Source organism: Aegilops tauschii, chromosome 3 (assembly GCF_002575655.3).
Source record: "Aegilops tauschii subsp. strangulata cultivar AL8/78 chromosome 3, Aet v6.0, whole genome shotgun sequence".
NCBI classification, from domain to species: domain Eukaryota; kingdom Viridiplantae; phylum Streptophyta; class Magnoliopsida; order Poales; family Poaceae; genus Aegilops; species Aegilops tauschii.
In genome coordinates, this window is record NC_053037.3 from 527,697,558 (window position 1) to 527,717,239 (window position 19,682).

The window sequence follows — 19,682 nt, forward strand, 5'->3', positions numbered from 1 at the left end:
TTGAGCTGGTTGGTGATTTTTTTGGGAGGAAGAAGCAGTGTGTGATGGCTGGAATAAGTGGAGGGGAGCCACCATGGGCCCACGAGGCAGGGGGGCGCGCCCAGGACCCTCGTGGCCAGGTGCCAGCTCCCCCTGATGTGTTCTCAGTGCCAGATATTCTCAAATATTCCAGAAAAAATCATATTTCAATTTCGGGGCATTTGGAGAACTTTTATTTTCGGGGTATTTTTTTATTGCACGGATAATTCAGAAAACAGACATAAAATACTATTTTTATTTTATTTCAACTAAATAACAGAAAATAAAAGGAGGATACAGAAGGTTGTGCTTTCTAACTTCATCCATCTCATGCTCATCAAAAGGAATCCATTAACAAGGTTGATCAAGTCTTGTTAACAAACTCATTCCGAATAACATGGAACCGGAGAAATTTTGAATAACACTATGTTACCTCAACGGGGATATGCACATCCCCAACAATAAGAATAGCATATCTCTTTTTGACAGTAGGAAGGGGAAATTCAAAACCTCCAAAAATAATCGATGGAATTTTTCCAATAGAGTTTATACTATGAACTTGAGGTTGTTTCCTCGGAAACTGTACCGTATGCTCATTAACATGAACAGTGACATTGCCTTTGTTGCAATCAATAACAGCCCCTGCAGTATTCGAAAAGGGTCTTCCAAGAATAATAGACATACTATCGTCTTCGGGAATATCAAGAATAACAAAGTCTGTTAAAATAGTAACATTTGCAACCACAACATGCACATCCTCACAAATACCAACAGGTATAGAAGTTGATTTATCGGCCATTTGCAAAGATATTTCAGTAGGTGTCAACTTATTAAAATCAAGTCTACGATATAAAGAGAGAGGCATAACACTAACACTGGCTCCAAGATCACATAAAGCAGTTCTATCATAGTTTCTTTTAATGGAGCATGGTATAGTAGGTAGTCCTGGATCTCCAAGTTTCTTTGGTATTCCACCCTTAAAAGTATAATTAGCAAGCATGGTGGAAATTTCAGCTTCCGGTATCTTTCTTTTATTTGTAACAATTTCTTTCATGTACTTAGCATAAGGATTCATTTTGAGCATATCAGTCAAACGCATACGCAAAAAGATAGGTCTAATCATTTCAGCAAAGCGCTCAAAATCCTCATCATCCTTTTTCTTGGATGGTTTGGGAGGAAAAGGCATGGGTTTTTGAACCCATGACTCTCTTTCTTTACCGTGCTTCCTAGCAACAAAGTCTCTCTTATCATAACATTGATTCTTTGATTGTGGGTTATCAAGATCTACAACAGGTTCAATTTCTACATCATTATTATTGCTAGGTTGAGCATCAACATGAACATCATCATTAACATTATCACTAGGTTCATGTTCATTACCAGATTGTGTTTCAGCATCAGAAATAGAAATATCATTGGGATTCTCAGGTGTGTCTAGAACAGGTTCACTAGAAGCATGCAAAGTCCTATCATTTTTCTTTTTCTTCCTCTTAGAAGGACTAGGTGTATCAACATTATTTTCTTTGAGAATCCTGCTCAATTCTCTTAGGGTGGCCCTCAGGATACAAAGGTTCCTGAGTAACTTTACCCCCTCTAGTTGCAACTCTAACAGCAAAGTCATTTTTCTTACTATTCAATTCATTGAGCAAATCATTTTGAGATTTAAGTACTGTTCTACTTGAGTGGTAACCATAGAAGCATGTTTACTAATGAGTTTAAGTTCACCTTTAACTCTAGACATATAATCACTCAAGTGTTCAATCATATAACCATTGCATTTTAATTCCCTACCAAAATAAGCATTGAAGTCTTCTTGCTTAACCATAAAGTTATCAAACTCATCTAAACATTGGCTAGCAAACTTAGTAGGAGGGATTTCAGCTTTATCATATCTATAGAGAGAATTTACCTTTACTACCTGTGTCGGGTTATCAAGACCATGTATTTCTTCAACATGCGGTAAATTAAGACCATGTATTTCTTCAACAGGAGGTAAATTCTTAACATCTTCAGCTTTTATACCTTTTTCTTTCATAGATTTCTTTGCCTCTTGCATATCTTCAGGACTGAGAAATAGAATACCCCTTTTCTTCGGAGTTGGCTTAGGAGTTGGTTCAGGAAGTGTCCAATTATTTTCATTGGTCAACATATTATTCAATAGAATTTCAGCTTCATCAGCTATTCTTTCCCTGAAAACACAACCATCACAACTATCCAGGTGGTCTCTGGAAGCATCGGTTAGTCCATTATAAAAGATATCAAGTATTTCATTTTTCTTGAGAGGATGGTCAGGCAAAGCATTAAGTAATTGGAGAAGCCTCCCCCAAGCTTGTGGGAGACTCTCTTCTTCAATTTGCACAAAATTATATATTTCCCTTAAAGCAGCTTGTTTCTTATGAGCGGGGAAATATTTAGCAGAGAAGTAGTAAATCATATCCTGGGGACTACGCACACAACCAGGATCAAGAGAATTAAACCATGTCTTAGCATCACCCTTTAATGAGAACGGAAATAATTTAAGGATATAGTAGTAGCGAGTCTTCTCATCATTAGTGAACAGGGTGGCTATATTATTTAATTTAGTAAGATGTGCCACAACAGTTTCAGATTCATAGCCATAAAAAGGATCAGATTCAACCAAAGTAATTATATCAGGATCAATAGAGAATTCATAATCCTTGTCAGTAACAAAGATATGTGAAGTAGCATAAGCAGGGTCATATTTCATTCTAGCATTCGGAGATTTTTCTTTAAGCTTAGCTAATAATTTCTTAAGATCACTTCTACCATTGCAAGCAAGAAAGTCTCTAGCAGTTTCTTCATCCATAACATAACCCTCAGGAACAACAGGCAATTCATATCTAGGGGGAGAATCTTCATCATCACTTTCATCAATATTATCAGTTTCAATTATTTCATTCTCTCTAGCCCTAGAAAGTTGTTCATCAAGAAATTCACCAAGTGGCACAGTAGTATTAAGGAAAGAAGTAGTATCATCATAAGTACCATGCATAGCAGAAGTGGCATCATCAATAACATGCGACATATCAGAATTAATAGCAGAAGCAGGTTTAGGTGTCGCAAGCTTACTCAAAATAGAAGGTGAATCAAGTGCAGAGCTAGATGGAAGTTCCTTACCTCCCCTCGTAGTTGAGGGATAAATTTTCGTTTTCTCGTCTTTCAAGTTCTTCATAGTGACCAGCAGATATAAATCCCAAGTGACTCAAAGAATAGAGCTATGCTCCCTGGCAACGGCGCCAGAAAATAGTCTTGATAACCCACAATTATAGGGGGTCGCAACAGTTTTTGAGGGTAGAGTATTCAAGCCAAATTTATTGATTCGACACAAGGGGAGCCAAAGAATATTCTCAAGTATTAGTAGTTAAGTTGTCAATTCAACCACACCTGGATAACTTAGTATCTGCAGCAAAGTATTTAGTAGCAAAGTAGTATGATAGTAACGGTAACGGTAGCAAAAGTAACAGTGATAGTTTTGTAGTGATTGTAACAGTGGCAACGGTAAAGTAAATAAGCGAAGAACAATATATGAAAAACTCGTAGGCATTGGACCGGTGATGGAGAATTATGCCGGATGTGATTATTCATGCAACAATTATAATATAGGGTGACACAGAACTAGCTCCAATTCATCAATGTAATGTAGGCATGTATTCCGAATATAGTCATACGTGCTTATGGAAAAGAACTTGCATGACATCTTTTGTCCTAGCCTCCCGTGGAAGCGGGGTCCTATTGGAAACTAAGGGATATTAAGGCCTCCTTTTAATAGAGTACCGGACCAAAGCATTAACACACAGTGAATATATGAACTCCTCAAACTATGGTCATCACCGGGAGTAGCCCGATTATTGTCACTTCGGGGTTGCCGGATCATAACACATAGTAGGTGACTATAGACTTTCAAGATAGGATCAAGAACTCACATATATTCATGAAAACATAATAGGTTCAGATCTGAAATCATGGCACTCGGGCCCTAGTGACAAGCATTAAGCATAGCAAAATCATAGCAACATCAATCTCAGAACATAGTGGATACTAGGGATCAAACCCTAACAGAACCAACTCGATTACATGATAAATCTCATCCAACCCATCACCATCCAGCAAGCCTACGATGGAATTACTCACGCACGGCGGTGAGCATCATGAAATTGGTGATGGAGGATGGTTAATGATGGCGATGGCGACGGATTCCCCTCTCTAGAGCCCCGAACGGACTCCAGATCAGCCCTTCCGAGAGAGATTAGGGCTTGGCGGCGGCTCCGTATCGTAAAATGCGATGAATCCTTCTCTCTGATTTTTTTCTCCCCGAACACGAATATAGAGTTGGAGTTGAGGTCGGTGGAGCACCAGGGGGCCCACGAGGCAAGGGGGCGCGCCCAGGGGGGCAGGCGCGCCTCCCACCCTCGTGGACAGGTTGTGGGCCCCCTGGCCTTGATTCTTTCGTCAGTATTTTTTATTATTGCCAAAAATAATCTCCGTGAAGTTTCAGGTCATTCCGAGAACTTTTGTTTCTGCACAAAAATAACACCATGGCAATTCTGCTGAAAACAGCGTCAGTCCGGGTTAGTTCCATTCAAATCATGCAAGTTAGAGTCCAAAACAAGGGCAAAAGTGTTTGGAAAAGTAGATACGACGGAGGTGTATCACTAATGTACCCCTTAAGATGAGGATCTTGTCTTGGAAGGTGGTCTCGGGTGCACGAGCCACTAGTACGTGCAAAAGATATCGTCATATTTCTACAAGAGATACATGTCCTCTGTGCGCGAAGGAGAAGGAAACCAGCTTCCATGCTCTAGTTACATGTGATCATGCGAGGGAAGTTTGGTGACAGATGAGGATGGTGTGGAGCTTACAACGCCATGAGCTGCTGTAGGACATAGGGCAGGACTGGTTATTGAATGTGTTGACAAATTGTGATGAGTTGATGAGGGAGTGTGTGATCATGCTGATTTGGCGTATTTGATCACTCTAGTCGGATTTGGTGCATGGAAAGGAAGTGCCAACGGTGGCTGCAACAGTTTTATATTTGCAGAGTTATTTGCAGTCCTTAGATCCTTCCAGGAAATATTCTACAGAAGAGATTATCAAAGGCAAGATGCATATGATGCAGGAGGAGCCGGCTGCCATGCAGAAGGAGGCCATAGTTCTTCCATGGCCGAGGCCACCACCGGGTCGGGTGGCCCTGTCTGTTGATGGGTCTTTCTTACAGTTTGATGGTTCAGCAGGGGCATGTATGATATTGGGGAGACATGATGGGAGTGTTATTTTTTTCGGCATACCGTTGCATCTTTAATTGCAATGAAGCACTGGAAGCGGAATTGCATGCGCTAATGCAGGGTATGGCTCTTACTATCCAGCACTGTGAGCTACCTATCATAGTCCAGTCGGATTCTTCTGTCGCCCTCTCCGCTTTGTCTGGTGACAGCTTATCCAGATCTGCCTACGGGCATCTAGTCGCTGAGATTCGTCATCTTATGGTAGATAGAGTTTTCATTCCCTTGAAAATTAGTCATGTGTAGAATAGGGTAGCAGATTGTTTGGCCCTATACAGTCGAATAGAGAGCATTACTACTGTATGGCTTGGACGAGGTCCACCGTGTGTTGAGGATCTCTTGCCTCTTGATTGTAACCCTATGCATATGGAATGAAACTCTTTTACCAGCGCAAAAAAAGGGACACGTTGATTTTATTTTTATTTTGACTAGCAAATATGCCCGTGCGCCGCACTGGAAGATCTTTTTTTTACCATAAACGCCAAGCTGATGACTAATAAATAAATAAAATCAGACACTGACCTCTCTCCCCCGAGGCGGCGGCGCCGCGCTGCCCCCGGGGAGTTCCCGTCCACACCGCCCTCAGCCCTCCCCTCCCCCTCCATCGCCTCCCACTACCGCCGCCGTCGCTGAGGACGCCGCGGGGCGAGGCCCCTATGGTGAGGCGACGGCGGCGCAGTCCTCGGCCGGCGGTAACGCGTGGGGGCAGCGGCGTCCATCTCCCTCCTACTCCAACGGCAGTGCACAACGGGTTGGCGGTGGCCAGGAGATCTCTGGCGTCCGTTTGGCGGATGAGAGTTTGGCTGCAATGAGATCTGATCTGGGCCCGAGGGTTTAGATCGAGATCCACTGCGGCTGTGCCTCGTCTCGACAACGGCAAGAGGAGATGCCCCCTGGGTAATCTTCATGGCACGAGGACGTCCGGGTCTCTTGGCCCAGGCATGGTGGTGGTGGCTGCCTTCTCCACCGAAGGCGGTTGGCCAGGCTGGTAGTGACGGATCTTGGATCCCACTATTAGCACCGGCGGCGAGTTGGGGAAACATAGTCGCCGGTGAAAACCGAGCCGACTCCGGTCATGGCGGGCGATGGCGGCGTCTACGTCGTTACCTTGATGAAGGCATCGTCAAGCAATTACCGTCAACCTGCTTGTGCCGCTCCGGGAGAAATCCTAAGATCACCTGATCAGACGATGGCGGCGCTGTGGTGTCGTGTTCCCTATTGGGGGCATTGTTTGTGGAGCGGCGCCGGATGGAAGAGGCGTGAGGTGGCGTGGCGTGCCTTCTCTCGCGTCGACGATGACGGGTCTTGGCGGCATGGAGCAGCTGGGTCTCGCCGGTGAGCGTGTGATGATGGACGAGCGCAGGATGGTGTTGTCGTCTGGCGTCATGGTGACGTCGACGACAGCTAGACAAGGTAGATGCAGCAGTACATCACTGAAGATGGATTTGTGGTAGGTGGCTGCAGCGGCCTCATACCCGGCAGGCGTCCTGGTTAAGGAGTGCGTCGGACTGGTGGGTGCCCCATACCCGGCAGGCGTCCTGGTTGGGACCTCAGGTCTTAGATGTTAGGTTTGGCTGCGAGGTCTGTGTGGTATTAGGCCGAGACTATCAGCATCCCTACATCAACTGGATAGGAGTAGCGACAGATGTTGTCTAGACGGTGGCTTTAGTCTTACTGTTGTATGACTTTGTAAGTTCTTGTGTGAAAAATTAATAAAGTGGCTACATGCATCGTCTAGATGCAGAGGCCGGGGGTCCTCCTCCTTTTCTAAAAAAAAATTCAATCAAATTGCACCAATCTGCCGTCAATTCTACAAATCAAGTCAAGGCAGGGAAGCAGATACCAAGGTTTGTCGGCCGCTCAGTAATCATGAAACGAGCCTTAGTGCCAGTAGAAAAATAAGACATGATCCGTTGAAGAGGCTATATGTAAATAATATTTAATGCATATATGATTTAAGACATGCGTGCGAGAATCCCCTTACCGTGTGAGCCGCATGCTTAATTTTTAGACAAGGGATTCAATCTCCTATTTCCCCTTTGGATCCTTCCGCCCAAAAATTTAGTTTAATGCTTTCAATTTAATTGGGCTTTTCCCATTTCCTCACTCTAATGTATGGATAATTTCTTCCTACTATGTTGGCCTTTCTTGTCCTCCTTGCCTGTTTCTCCAGGGATAAATCCGATCAACGCCGCAACCCGCTGTTTATCAGAGGTGACTTCGGGATGTATATAAATTGATGAGATTTAAAGTAAATAAGCAAGGTGGGACTATTTAACACATGAATGTGCTGTGTAGCCATAATGATCCGTGTTATGTAGCCTACGCGGGAGTACTTACGTCTTTTCTCTTCTTTTTGCATGACATGTCTCTTCTTCACATGGATACTCCATCTGTCCTTGAAAGAGTGTATTTTATTCATTTCATTTCCTTTTTTCCTTTTTGTTTTTATTTTATTTTATTTATATAATAATTCCAGATTGCAGAAAAGTTCCAAATTTCAGAAAAAATGTGAATTTTGAAAACAAATGTTCACATAATTTAAAAATATTCATCAGTTTTAAAAAATATTAATAAATATAAAATTTGTTATCAGTTTGGAAAAAATGTTGGGGAATCATAAAATTAAAGGATTCAATTTTTTTGCCTATTTTAAAAATGTTTGTGAATCCAATAATATTCGTGAATTTGAAGCATGTATAATATTCCAAAAAATGTTCACGAATTTTAAAAAACTATTTGTGAGTTTGAAAAATATTCATGACTTACAAAAAAATGTGAAGGAGTTTCTAAAAAATGTTTATGAATTTAGAATTTTTTCATGAATTAAAAACAGTCAAAAATTGGGAAAAATATGCTCATGAATTCTAAAATTGTTCATCAATTGCAAAACTTGGGCGGGTTTGAGAATTGTTCAACTTTTTAAAATAATTCGTTAAATCAAAAAAGGAAATACGAAAAGAAAAAGGAAGGAGGAACAAATAAAACAAAATTTAAAAGTAAAAAAAAACCAGGCATAGGGAACAAAATAAAAATATATATAAAAAGTAGGTACTTCTCAAAACCGGTGGGAAAAAACCCAGGATGAGTCAGCCCATATAAATGACATGGCGCACTTAAGGGTTTTTGCTTTTTTTTAGGCAAACTTAAGGGTTTTTGCTAGTTTGCTATCCAGCGACCTACGTGCCAAACAGGAATCGCCGGCTTGCATTTCAAGACACATGCTCGGTTATGAAGGATTGCTTCATGGACTGGACTTCAATACAGTTTGGTGGACTGTGACTATTGCAAACTCGGAAGACCGAAATGAGTCGGACCATATATTGCTTATAATGCACAACAAAACGTTGGGAGGAACTAGTTAACGAGCGCTCCTTCTGGAGCCTCGTAACGGTCAGCGCCACTTGGCGCGCTCTCAGCCGCCCGCCATGTGTCGCGCTCTGGGCGCTCCCTCCGGATTTTGTTTTTTATCTATTTTCCGCACGCGTTTTCGGCTTTTTAAATGATTTTTCTGGGTTTTTTCGACGTTTCGGTTGTTCACGGGTCTACCTTACCTTTTGGATAAAAAAAATTAAATTTTTTTGCGCCAAAAAACATGTTTTATTTTTTCTTTCTTTCACGAGAGTCACGGTTTTGCTTTCGCGAGAAGCACAGTTTTGCTTTCGCCAAAGTTATGGCTGTGCCTCCCAGAAATAGAAAAAAAGTGTTTTTTGTTTTTTTCCTTCCACGAGAGACACGGTTTTGCTTCCGCGAGGGGCACGATTGTGCTTTTGCGAGAGTCAGACCGTGCCTCTCGGAAATGAAAAAAAACGCGTTTTCTATTTTTTTCTTCCGCGAGAGTCACGGTTTTGCTTCCGCGAGAGTCACGGCCGTGCTTCTCGAAAAAGGAAGAACACATATTTTCTGTTTTTTTTTCTCCTTCCGCGAGAGGCACGGTTGTGCTTTCCCGAGAGTCACGGCCGAGCCTCTCGGAAACGAAAAATAAACGTGTTTTCTATTTTTTTCCTTTTGCGAGAGGCACGGCTGTGATTTCATGAGAGGCATTGGCGTGTCTCTTTCGGAAAGGGAAAAAACCCGTGCTCCTGGTTCGATTTTTTCGTCCATCTTTTTGTAAAAAAAGTTCATCAAAACCTATCAACATAGGGTTTAGTTTTGAAGATCTCGACGTGAGGAATCCAACGGTGAAAACGATTCGAGATTTGGACACACCATTTAAGAGATAAAACATTTTGAATAAATGAATCTATATAAAAAAACTCCCAGGTTGCGACAAGTGACGCACATGCAGCACGCCAGTTATCACAACATGGAAAGGTGGGAGTGATTTTTGTAATGAGTACTTCTCAATTAGTGATTCTGGAAAACGTCAGATTGTCCAGGAAACGCACGCACCATGGCCTGCCCCCCCATTTAATGCGTGTGCCATTGTTTCTTCCTGTAACAGAGTACTCTACAACTATTTTTAGCGTTTATTTTTTTCGATTTTCTTGGTTTCCTCGTTTTGACATAAAAATAAGAACACTTTTTTTTCATAAGCATGCAAACATTTTTTCAGCTACATGAATATTTTTTTGGAAGAGAGTGTGGACATTGTTAAAACTATACGAGCATTTTTAAAATGTGTTAGTATTTTATGAATTGCATGAACGCTTCTTCAAAATTGTTCACCGTGAATTGGAAAAATGTACTATGCATTTAGAAAATATTAATAGTTTTTAGAAATTCCTTATACACACAAGAAAATTTCAGTCTTTCTAATAAAAATAATTAAAAGGGAAATAAGTAAATAAGAAAACCTAGTGTGGTCAATGGAATAAAAAATGTAATCCTAGAACCGAGCCAAAACTATTAAAAAACTATGAAAAGGAAAAAGAAGAAAAATGAGCTGCATACGGGCTAATATTCTGCGCGCCTCCCCTTGGGAGAAGTCTACTATTCATCGCTTTGAGTAATAAACAGGATTTAATGCGATTATATGGGGGGATAATAGCCCATGAACGCCCTACATGGGTAGATTCCGACTAGCGGGACCGGCTACATGATCTTTCTTGAGTCTTTTTCCTGTTTTTATTTTCCTATTTATGTCTATATTCTCCCAATTTTCCTCCCATCTTCCTTCTCTTTTTTTAAATTTACATGATCTTATTTTCAAAATTACATGAATATTTTCATCCAAAAGTCACTAACAGTTTTACAAATGCACAAACACTTTTAAAGTTACAATATTTAAAGAAAATGCACGGACACTTTCTAAAATTACGCAAACTTTGAACCAGTAGGTGAATACCTTTTCAAATTATAATAACATTTTTTCTATGCGCTAACACTTTTCAAAATCACATGAACATTTTTAATATGCGTGAGTATTTTATATATTACATGAAAATTTGTTACAATACATGAATCGTTATTTTCAAATTACATGAATACTTTTTAAATCTGGCATCTTTCTAAATAACCTGCAAAAAAATTCAAAAATATGAACTCTTTCAGAACAAAATAAACCTTTTTTTTTGAATAAACATATTTTAGATTTCATGAAAATATGCAATTTTCAAATAGCATAACATCTCTTAATATAAGTGATTTTTTTACTACACGAGCATTCATCTGAAAAGAGAAATGAAAGGAAAATGGTAATAGGAAAAGGAAGATTTTTGTGTGTGCAACTCTGCTCTTCAGGAGACGATAAATGTGTTGGCCCAATACTTCCGATAGTTGGTTCTTTGTGCTCTATTTCCCGCCACAAGTAGTAGATGAGTGCTCCCATTCCACGCTCTAACCATGGTTGTGGCTAAAATGCATACCTTTTGAGATTTTCGGAAGCCGGCTTAGTTAGTTCTACGTTCGTTCACAGAAAAACATGTGTGTGTACTTCTACTACCAGTTTTGTAAGCTTCCTATATTTCAACAAGCGTCATTTGCCGGTCTCCTCGCCTAAAATATGTTGGTGATTTATTAGAAAATCACATAATTAAAAAATGGTCATGGAAGAAAAATCTTTGATGGGCACACAGTGGCCCAATTTTTTGATGAGATAATTTTTTGATGGGCACTTTGAGGACCTGACTATGCCAAAAACTCGACGGTGTACATTGTCAGTCGCTACACCAACTCTAGTATGTTTATTGACGGTGTTAGAAACACACTCAACAACCTGATCACACCAATCAATCCCTGCAAGCAACCGAATAACATGCAAGAATTTGAGATATGAAATCAGAATTACGGATATAATATGAAGTACCTGGTAACATAGTGGGGTTCTGATGGCGCATAGTACATGACGTCTCGCCAACTATCTTGTCTACGGCAAAGAGTAGCGAATGCTAAAACTCAATCGAATAAACCCAAACCCAAAAACGATGGCCTAGGGGGTATTTTAGGAGGGACAAGAGGGCTATCAGGCCAGCACAAGTAGGGGTGGGGTTCAAAACGAACGCTAAGTCGATCTCTAGAAAACTCATGGGCTTGACCGAAAGTTGAGGTGACACAAACACGTATAGATGACCATGGAAGAAACTATGAAGTGCCAAACTGTATATTTCTTCCATGTCCCTCACGTGTCATCAAAGTGCTTCAAATTTCTGAAATCGTCACTTGAAGCTTCTTCTTCGGTCCTTTTTCGCGTGGTGCCATATCCATGCTCGATGCTACTATTGTGTGTGTCCCACTTGTCCATGTTAGGCCATTCATCCTTGAGTAATATAAATACATCTGATTTGGGCAACATCATATTCTCAATTAATATATCGAAAGTTCCATTAATAAAAGTACCTGAAAATGAAGTTATCATGTGTGAGCTCTAGGTCCTTGTATCTCTGGAACTTGAGTTGGTGTAGTCATGTGGGTTGTGAATGTAATCGTAGTAGAGATGTCCTCATCAATGTTCACGGATTTTAGAAAATGTTTGAAAAAAATAGAATGGTCAATTTTTAAAAGAAGTTCAGATTTTTTTATTTAAAAATACCAGGAAGTAGAAAACGTTCATGATTTTTAATAATCTTTAAAATTTAAAATATTTATGTTTTCTAAGGAATAAATTTACATGTATTAAAAAGTTGTGAATCAAAAAATCTTCATGAGTTTTCAAAAAATATCCACGTTATTTTTTTAGAAAATTGTCATATTTGTTTTTAGAAAAGTTCTCATATTGTTGCTTTAAACACAAAATTTTAAAAGTGTTCATCAATTCAAGAATTAAATGTAGTAGAATAAAATACTAAAAATGAAAACAAAAACTAGAAAAAAAGCAAAACTAGGAAACAAGAAAAACAAAAGTACTCGCACTAACCAGAGTGTAATTCTTCCATTGAGTGCTCCAAGTGTCACATGGATGTGTGAATACTCTCTGGTTAGTGCGAGTACTCACTTAAAATCCCAAAGCCCTAACATGAACCGACCCTTGGAGAAGAGATTGAACAAGGACTTTTGTTCTCTTTTGCATAAGGGACACATGCTGCAATTTGGTCACCTCTCTTTGGTTAAGCCATTAGTGGGCCTGATCTTAGTTTGAATAAGCAACCAAGCAAAATAATTTAACCTATGGTTGTCCCCAAGCCCTCTAATGGAAGCGTTGTTTAGATGATGACTATGGTTGAACATGTTCCTAGTTTGGTGATGTGCACTGAAGTTTCTCTATCTGACCCACAAATAAGTAGAAAAGTATTTATCATGTTGGCTGGGCGGCTAAGTTATGGTTTATGTTTGTTTCACGATGCTTTGTAATTATGGTCCATGCCTTGGTAAGGCTACTACTACTTCCTTCCTTGGATGTCTGACCCATTTTGATTTCCCCAAGTTTAATGTTCTTTTTTATCATAGAAAATAGTACAATATGCTACGCCATGTTTATGGGAGCGAGGTGTGCACATACCAGCCTGCATATCTCACTTTCAGTTAATAATCCAGTGCACTTGGAACCTGCTATGTATTGATGGATTGTCTACATATATTATGCCATCTGAATGCAATTTGAAATTTGTTATCCACATCATCCTGGAATGTCTTCCATGGGAGCGACTCTGTTGAGAAGGAGACCACCATGTGGTTCCCTGAGGGTCTGGCCGAGGGAGGAGCAACCAACACAAGTGGATCTATGAGGCCAAAAATGTGACATGAGTTTCTGTACTTCTGGAGAGCCCTAACGGTGTCCTTTTTGTACATATGAGACTATGAGAGTATGAGACCCTCCAATGTCTTCGGACTAGTGTAGTGCAATATTCAATGGTTGTGGGATACATCGTTTATGCCCATGAATGAAGGCGTTATGCACTTGGAGGGTGACTGCTTTGTTCATTTATAAAGTTGTATAATGAGACGCTAATTCATCCTCAATTTGTACAAGGACGCAATAACCAGTTTTAACAAGAATGTGTTGCCCTATAGATGTCCTTGTTGGAGGAAATGAATGAAAGATGTAGGCTTTTTAAGCATGGATCTTTTCTATTTGCTCTATGCACAAGCTGTTAAGGATTCAAGGGGAGTCGGTGGCTATCAAGAAACCGCCCTGCCTATGCAATTGTTTTTCGAGAAGTTGCCTTGTAGATCTGAACTGATGAAGATGAATGGTCTTGGTAATGGCCTTTGTGAGCTCTGTGAAGGCCCAAAGGATGCTGGTAGGGTTTCAAAATTATTTGGAAGTGCTCTTTCCAAGATGGATGACGAAATGATTTTTGAACATATTTCCACACTGCTACTACTTGATTATCTTTATACGACGACAATTTGTAAGTGTAGGATCATAAATAGGTCTAGAGAGGGGGGGTGATTAGACTACTTGACCAAATAAAAACTCAAACTTTTCCCAATTTTAGTTTTTGGCAAGTTTTAGCAATTCACACAAGTCAAGCAACACCCTACAAATGCAAGTCTAGATAGTAGCCAGTGGAAAGTAAATACTTTGCATATGAACGTAAAGGAGGGGATCAGAGAAATCAAACGCAATGAAGACATGGTGATTTTTTGCGTGGTTCTCATAGGTGGTGCTATCATACATCCACGTTGATGAAGAATTTAACCCACAGAGGGTAACGACTGCACGAGTCCACGAAGGGCTCCACCCATGAAGGGTCCACGAAGAAGCAATCTTGTCTATTCCACCATGGCTTACGTCCACGAAGAACTAGCCTCACTCAGGGTAGATCTTTACGAAGTAGGCGATCTCTTGCCCTTACAAACTCCTTGGTTCAACTCTACACGATTCAGAGGCTCCCAAGTGACACTTAACCAATCTAGGAGACACCACCCTCCAAAAGGTAATAGATGTTTTGGTTGATGATGAACTCCCTGCTCTTGTGTTTCAAAAGATAGTCTCCTCAACACTCAGTCACTCTCTCACAGATTTGGCATGGTAGTAGGAGAAGGATTGGAGTGGAAAGCAACTTAAGGGGGCTATAAATCAAGAATCAAATGGTTGGAGTGGAATCCCTTGATCTCAACACAAGTGTAGGTGGTTCTCTCTCAGAAAATAGATATGGAAAATGGTGGCTTCGTCCTGGTTGCTCTCTCTGAGAGTAGGTGGTATGCGTGGGGTATATATAGCCTTCACCAAAAATCTAATCGTTACACACCTTTATGCACTCGGTGAAACCGATTAGTGTAAAGGGTTTGAACTTTAGAAATTTCGGTGGGACTAGATGAATGCACTCGGTGGGACCGATTTATGATGACCTAAGCACTATCAACACTTCGGTGATTCCGATCGGTTTCATTCGATAATTCCGAGATGAAGTCAATGGGTTATAGAAAGTTTGCCGATGCACTTCGGCGGGACCGAATGCCATCTCGGTGAGACCGAATTTCTAGGGTTTAGGCAGTGGCTCTGTCGAGTGTATCTTAGTGGGTCCGGGTGTAAGTATCGGTGGGACTGAGATAAACTTTAGGGTTTTGGACAGATTGGAATGTGAGCATGTGCCCGAGGGTTTTAGAGAAATATCTTCAAGCACTTGAGCAAATGACTCATAATCAAAACCTCACCCCTTTTAATAGTATTGGCTTTCCTATGGACTCAATGTGATATTGGATCACTCAACCAAAAATGTAGTGTCTTGGAGCTTTTGCCAATCCATGTTATTTGCATTTTGAGGGGTCCACTTACACATCTGTAGCCATTCCTATATTGAACTTTCCTGAAATAATCTTTGTTTAGGCATTAGTTCAATGATGTATATGTTATTATGAATTACCAAAACCACCCGGGGATTATTTGCACTTTCAATCTCCCCATTTTTGGTAATTGATGACAACATATATATCAAAGCGTCGACATTGGATAAAATCATTGAATAAACATTGTCTCTTTCAGAAGTATGTGATAAGTAAGAGCTCCCCTTAAATTAGTGCATTATTTAAGATTTGCGTTTGAATTCAAATTCACAATCGGTTAGGATCATGGGTGACTCTTCCATGCCACATACATCCTTGTGGAGCGCACAAAAGAATATGAATGGAATACATTAAGCACTCATCACCAAACAAACATGTGAATGATCATAGTAATAATCACAATAGATAGATAAATAGATAGCACACAAAATAAATAAGTACGGTATGATCACACACAAGTGAAGTCTAGCATAGTCTTACAAACCATCACAACCAAAGTAACACAGGTATCTAAAAGGCAAAGCAAATAAAAGCAAACGAGCAAAAGAAAAAGACTCTCTCTCTCTGTGTGTGTGTGTGTGTGTGTGTTGAAGCCCTATTGATCTAGATAAGTCTCCTCCCTTGGCAATAAGTTACCAAAAAAGTTTGAAGTATCTAGAGCTAAACGTTGCTCTAGGCTCGATCCACGGAGCCTGGCGATGAATTCCTCTGACTTGCGGCTCCAGTGTGGGTCGATGGAGTGGAGAGAAGTCCGTCTATGAATGCTTCTGAAGAAGTCTGCTGGACATGAGGTGTAGACATTGGTGGTTCAGCAGTAGGAGCAGCAGCCGGAGTAGGCTCTATAGCTAGAGCAACTGCTGGAACAACAATTGTAGCTAACCTAGGCATGGTCTAGAACCGAGTTATGGTAGGAAGCGAATCATCATCATCGTTGCTCAGCTTTACTTCTATGTCTGTCTTGAGCTTCTCAAAATCCTGGTCATCTCTGTTACCTTGACTTGTAGATCGTGGAACTTAGTTTCCACAGTACTCTCAAGACTCTCTTGGTTCTTCACAAGGTTAGCTAAGGATCGCTCGATCCTCTGAGTGGCTTAGAGAATGTATAGATCTAATCTGTCATTGTCTTTGGAAACTGTGCTCATGTAGTGTTGGATCGAATAGAAGTAGCAACTCCAACAGTGTCAGCCTATGCTTGTGGGTGGGGTGTGAAGGATCCATGGTCATTGTGCACCCCTCCAACTCTGGCTAAAGCGGCAGGTGCCAACGATCAAGCAGATGATACTGTTACCAACCTTGGAGTTGATAAGCATCTAGTTAGGAGGTGCAAATCCATGAGCGCTTCTGTTCTGCTGCTGTCCTCTTCACCGTCTCAATGATTAGATTAATGACTTTGAAGCTAGTGAAGCTTTCAATGTGATGCAACATGTTGATGGAGTATCCACGAATCATCTTCTCATTTCCTGACTTGGGCATAAGAGTGTGCCTTGAGATGGTGTTGATGGTAGCAAAGCCCTGGAGGAGGTAGTACATGGATCCCATCTTATGTTTTGCAACATACTCATTAGGGATAGCCGTATACATGTCCTTCATGGAGTTAGGATCCATGCGGGACTTGCCATAAACATCCATGTAGTTCTCTCCATCCTTGGAAACACAAATCAGTTCAGCCCATTCTTCAATAAAAGATTCCTACCTAACTCCATCTTTCATCCAACGGATCTTACCATCCGGGTAGAAGTATGCAGTTGAATAGATTTTCATGATGAGCTTGTCATTCCATGCATTCAACTTGGTACAAATAAAACCATCAAGATCTAGTGTCATGAAGTTCTCATGCACATTCGGGAAGTTGTCGATATGTATGTCAATGTAATCCCAATCAACCCATTTCATATCACTAAGTGACAGGATCTTGTCAAGAAGAACAGTCTCATAAAAGTCCTGCTGCTCCCTGGTGTGGAAACGGTAGTCTACGACAGTCCTCCTCCTGACAACATATGGATCTAAGGCTCTCCATCTACTCAATCCCTTGTCCTTCCTCTCCTTCATATTCTTCGCCTCTGGATGAGTGTCATCGTCAGCTGGCAAGAATGTTCTGAATCTCTTGAGATGCATCGGGGCTTTGTTCTTCTGAGATGTTGTGGTGTTTATTGTGGTCTTGCCTTTGGCCTTAGCAAGTGTCTTGGCCTTTGCAGCAGGGGCATTGCAAATATGCCCTAGAGACATAATAAAGTTATTATTATCATATTTCCTCGTTCTTGATAAGTTTTTATTCTCCATGCTATAATTGTATTAACCGGAAACTCAAAAACATGTGTGGATACATAAACAAACATTGTGTCCCTAGTGAGCCTCTACTAGACTAGCTAGTTGATTAAAGATGGTTAAGGTTTTCTAACCATAAATGTCGGTGTCAACACCGACAGACCTCGGGTAGGGGGGGGGAGCTATTAGATCGGATCGATGGGTAACAAGGGAGAGAACACACAATGTTTAACCAGGTTCGGGCCCTTGATACGTCTCCAACGTATCTATAACTTTTGATTGTTCAATGTTGTTATATTATCATTGTTGGATGTTTTACAATCATTTTATTGCAACTTTATATCATTTTTTGGGACTAACCTATTGACAAAGTGCCCAGTGCCAGTTGTTGTTTTTTGCTTGTTTTTTTACTTCGCAGGAAATCAATATCAAACGGAGTCCAAACACCGCGAAACTTTTTGGAGAATTTTTATGGATTAGAACATTCAGGATGGGCCAGAGAAGTACCAGAGGGGTGCCCCGAGGGGGCACAACCCACCTGGGCGCGCCTGGGGGCCCAGGCGCGCCTTGGTGGGTTGTGCCCACCTCGGTGGCCTCCCGCACTGCCTCTTCGCCCTATAAATTGTCAAATATTCCAAAAACCCTGGGGGTAACCCTAGATCAGGAGTTCCGCTGCCGCAAGGCTCTATAGCCATGAAAAACCAATCTAGTCCCTGTTCAGGCACTTCTCCGGAGGGGGAAATCATCACCGGTGGCCATCTTCATCATCCCGATGGCCACCATGATGTGGAGGGAGTAGTCCACCCTCGGGGCTGAGGGTTTGTGCCAGTAGCTATGTGTTTAATCTCTCTCTCTCTCTCTCTCTCTCTCTCTCGTGTTCTTGAGATGGCACAATCTTGATGTATCGCGGGCTTTGTTAATGTAGTTGGATCATATGGTGTTTCTCCCTCTCTATCTTGTTGTGATGAATTGAGTTTTCCCTTTGAGATTTCGTTTTATCGGATTGAATACTTCAATGGATTTGAGAGCACTTGATATATGTCTTGCATATGAATACCCGTGGTGACAATGGGGTATTATATTGATTCACTTGATATGTGTTTTGGGACTCAACTCACGGATTCCCGAGGTGACATTGGGGTAATCTATGCATAGGGGTTGATGCACGTTCTTGTCTTTGTTTCTCCGGTAGAAATCTTGGGGCACTCTTTGAGGTTCTTTGTGTTGGATTGAGTATTATGAATCTGAAACTGTTTGATGCGTATCGTATAATTAACTCATGGATACTTGTGGTGACATTGGAGTATCTAGGTGACATTAGAGTTGGTTGACGCGTATCATATGCTGTTATTTTAGTACGAACTCTTGGATAGATCGAATGGAAAGAATAGCCTTGTGCTATTTTAGTACGAACTCTTGAATAGATCGAACAGAAAGAATAACTTTGAGGTGGTTTTGTACCCTGCAAACAATTTCTTTTTATGTTCTCCGCTAGATAAGAACTTTGGGGTGATTCTTCATCGCACGTTGAGGAATGGTTATATGATCCAATTAGATTAGCATTGTTGAGAGATTGCACTAGTGAAAGTACGGACCCAAGGCCTCATTTTCGAGCATTGCAATACCGTTTGTGATCACTTTTGTTACTTGCTACCTTGCTGTTTTTTATTGTTCCCATTACAAAAATCAATATCTACCATCATCACTACACTTATATCATAACTATCATTACCGAACTAGTGCACCTATACAAATTACCATTGTATTTGGTGTGTTGGGGACACAAGAGACTCTTTGTTATTTGGTTGCAGGGTTGTTTGACAGAGACCATCTTCATCTTACGCCTCCCACGGATTGATAAACCTTAGGTCATCCACTTGAGGTAAAATTGCTACTGTCCTACAAAACTCTGCCCTTGGAGGCCCAACACGAGTCTACAAGAATAAAGTTGCGCAATATACGTCAATCTCTTTTCTGGCGCCGTTGCCGGGG